This window comes from Triticum aestivum, chromosome 7A (assembly GCF_018294505.1).
Source record: "Triticum aestivum cultivar Chinese Spring chromosome 7A, IWGSC CS RefSeq v2.1, whole genome shotgun sequence".
Taxonomy (NCBI): domain Eukaryota; kingdom Viridiplantae; phylum Streptophyta; class Magnoliopsida; order Poales; family Poaceae; genus Triticum; species Triticum aestivum.
In genome coordinates, this window is record NC_057812.1 from 271,631,026 (window position 1) to 271,635,307 (window position 4,282).

Below are 4,282 nucleotides of genomic sequence, written 5' to 3' on the forward strand. Positions count from 1 at the left end.
AGGTACTACAATCGCTTGAATCAAGCGGGAGTTAATCTTCCAGATAAGATAGTGATTGACAGAGTTCTCTAGTCACTATCACCAAGTTACTAGAACTTCGTGATGAACTATAATATGCAAGGGATGACAAAAACGATTCCCAAGCTCTTCGCGATGCTGAAATCAGAGAAGGTTGAGATCAAGAAAAAGCATCAAGTGTTGATGATTAACAATACCACTAGTTTCAAGAAAAATGGCAAGGGAAAGAAAGGGAACTTCAAGAAGAATGGCAAGCAAGTTGTCACTCTCGGGAAGAAGCCCAAAGCTGGACCCAAGCCTGAAACTGAGTGCTTCTACTGCAAAGGAAATGGTCACTAGAAGCGGAACTACCCCAAATATTGATGTGTACTTTACTAGTGTTTGTAGTAGCCCCTGGGTATTTGATACCTCAGTTGCTAAGATCAGTAACTCGAAACAGGAGTTACAAAATGAACAGAGACTAGTTGAGGACGAAGTGACCATGTGTGTTGGAAGTGATTCCAAGGTTGATAAGATCACCATCGCATACTACCTCTACCTTCGGGATTAGTTTTGAACCTAAAAAATGTTATTTGGTGTTTGCGTTGAGCATGAGTATGATTGGATCATGTTTATTGCAATACGACTATTCATTTAAAGTTAGAGAATAATTGTTGTTCTGTTTACATGAATAAAACCTTCTATGGTCATACACCCAATGTAAATGGTTTATTGAATCTCAATCATAGTAATACACATATTCATAATATTTATGCCAAAAGATGCAAAGTTGATAATGATAGTGCAACATACTTGTGGCACTTCCGTTTAGGTCATATTGGTGTAAAGCGCATGAAGAAACTCCATGCAGATGGACTTTTGGAATCACTTGATTATGAATCATTTGATACTTGCGAACCATGTCTCATGGGCAAGATGACTAAAACTCCATTCTCCAAAACAATGGAGCAAGCCAATGACTTATTGAAAATAATACATACCGATGTATGCGGTCCAATGAGTGTTGAGGCACTTGGCGGGTATCGTTATTTTCTGACCTTCACAGATGATTGATATGTCTCCAACGTATATATAATTTTTTATTGTTCCATGCTATTATATTATCATTCTTGGATGTTTTACAATCATTTTATAGTCATTTATACCATTTTTTGCATGTTTTTTACATCGCAGGAAATAAATACCAAACGGAGTCCAAACGCAGCGAAACTTTTTGTGGATTTTTTTGGACCAGAAGACATCCAATGGGCCTGAGAAGCACCTGGGGATGCTCCGAGGGGAGCACAAGCGACCAGGGTGCGCTTGGAGGCCCAAACGCGCCTTCGTGGGTTGTGCCCACCTCAGGTGCCCCCCAAACCACCTCTTTATTACTCTATTAATACCCCAATATTCCAAAAACCTGAGGGGTGTTGATGAAAATCAATTCCAGCCGCCACAAGTTCCAGAAACACTAAATCCAATCTAGACACCTTCACGGAGGGGTTCATCATGTCCATTGGTGCCTCTCTGATGATGCGTGAGTAGTTCCTTCTAGACCTTTGGGTCCGTAGTTAGTAGCTAGATGGCTTCCTCTCTCTCGTTTGATTCTCAATACAATGGTCTCTTGGAGATCCATATGATGTAACTCTTTTTGCGGTGTGTTTGTTGGGATCCGATGAGGTTTGAGTTTGTGATCAGATCTATATTTTTATCCATGAAAGTTATTTGAGTCTTCTTTGATCTCTTATATGCATGATTGCTTATAGACTCGTAGTTCTGCTCCGATATTTGGGTTTTGTTTGGCCAACTTGATCTATTTATCTTGCAATGGGAAGAGGTGCTTTGTGATGGGTTCGATCTTATAGTGCTTGATCCTAGTGGCAGAAGGGGAACCGACATGTATGCATCATTGCTATTAAGGATAACAAGATGGGGTCTATTTCTACATAAATAGATCTTGTCTACATCATGTCATTGTTCATATTGCATTACTCCGTTTCTCCATGAACTTAATACACTAGATGCATGCTGGATAGTGGTCGATGTGTGGAGTAATAGTAGTAGATGTAGGCAGGAGTCGGTCTACTAATCTTGGACGTGATGCCTATATAATGATCATTACCTGGATATCGTCATGATTATTTGAAGTTCTATCAATTGCCCAACAGTAATTTGTTCACCAACTGTTTGCTATTTTTCTCGAAAGAAGCCACTAGTGAAACCTACGCCCCCCGGGTCTCTTCTTTAATATATTTGCCTTTGCGATATATTTTCCTTTTCTTTTATTTTCAGATCTATTAAACCAAAAATACAAAAATACCTGGCTGCAATTTATTTTATCTCTCGTTCCCGCGTGATTTATCTATCAAATTATTACAACTCTCTCATGTCCATTTGCCAATTTTTGGCGTCGTTACCCGAAAGGGATTGCCAACCCCTTTAACACGTCGGGTTGCGAGTATTTGTTATTTGTGTGCAGGTGTTGTTTACGTAGTGTTGCTTGGTTCTCCTACTGGTTCGATAACCTTGGTCTCATCACCGAGGGAAATACCTACCGTCACTATGCTGCATCATCCCTTCCTCTTTGGGGAAATACCGACGTAGATCAAGCAGACATCAATAGGAATTTCCGGCGCCGTTGCCAGGGAGACATCATCAACATCTACCAGGTTCCTAATCACAAATCTCATCTCCTCGCAATTTACATTATTTTCCATTTGCCTCTCGTTTTCCTCCCCCCACTTCATAATTTTTTGCCGTTTTATTCGCCTCTTTTTCGTTTGCCGTTTTCTTGCCGGATCTGCTTTGTTTGCAATCTTGTTTGCTACTTTTGCCGTTATGGATAGTTCTTCCTATTTAGCATGCACTCCCGAGAGTGAGGTTCTCAAATTAAACAAAGGGGAGGAGAGAATTTAGAAGATGCTTGGTATAGGATTTGCAATGCTCATAATAGATCTATCCATAAGCAATCTACCGTTGTTCTTCTTTGCTATTTTTATGTGGGCATCGCCACTTGGTATAGATTCGTCCTTGATATGATTACCAGTGGAAATTTCTTGATGTGTACCTCTCTTGATGCTTTTAATGCTATGGGAAATTTAGTAGGCTCACCGCCCCTTATGATTAATGAAACAACTTTGAATCTTGAGCATGTCATGGAAAGATTAGATGCTATTGAAAAGAAAATTCTTACTGAAGAGCATATTGAAAACTTGGATAAAAAGATGCATAATTTTGCCACTAAAATTGGCCCAAAAGCGGGAGCAGTTTTTAAGTTGTTAAAAGAAAATGGGACCGTAATTCATGAAAGAATTGAAGAGAGCCCATCTCGGATTGATAAACTGGAAGAAATCTTTAGTAATCTAAGCACGGCCTTTGCTTCCACTAAAACTATTGAGAAAACTCCCGTAAATATTGGCAAGATTAATCAAGTTACTAAGAACAATGGTGCAATTTCTAGTAATAACGGTAAAGAGGATCTTAAGATGATTAGTATTCACCCGAATTTTGTGGAAGTTATAACAGATCCCTTGGGCAAGAATGAATTCTTTAAATTTGTTCCTAGGAGTAATGTCATTGAAAATCTTTATGCTAAATCTTTGAACAATTCTAAGTGCTTGATTGAAGGGTTGGAAAACAAGGATGACAAAACTTAGATCCTTGCTTTATGCCTAGCTAGGGGCGTAAAACAATAGCGCTTGTTGGGAGGCAACCCAATGAATAATTATTATTTTTGCTTCCTGTTCTTGAGTGTTTGCACAATTATGCTACTGTTATGATTGTCGTTTTTGTGTTTTAATTAGTGTTTGTGCCAAGCAAAGCCTTTAGGATCTTCTTGGGTGATAGTTACTTTGATCTTGCTGAAAAATAGAAACTTTCGTGCTCAGAAAAATAATTTTCATTTTTAACAGAAGCGTGATAAAATACCAATTATTTTTGTAGAAGATTTATATACAAATTTCCCAGGTTTTCCTAATTTGGAATAATTTTTTAAGTTAAAGAAGTATTCGAAATACCCATATTGCTACAGACTGTTCTGTTTTTGACAGATTCTGTTTTCTTTGCGTTGTGTGCTTGTTTTGATGATTTTATGGTTTTCTTTGAAGAGTTTTTGCCATAGAAAATTTGGAATATAGTAGATATGGAGCATAATTGGTTTTCTACCAACATTTGGCATTGCCAATATTTGGCAAGCTAACATTTGGCAAAATCAAAACTTGCCAAAATTTGGCTTCTTTTTGTGAGATTGGCAATGAAAATTGGCAAGTAACCAATCTCTAGCCAA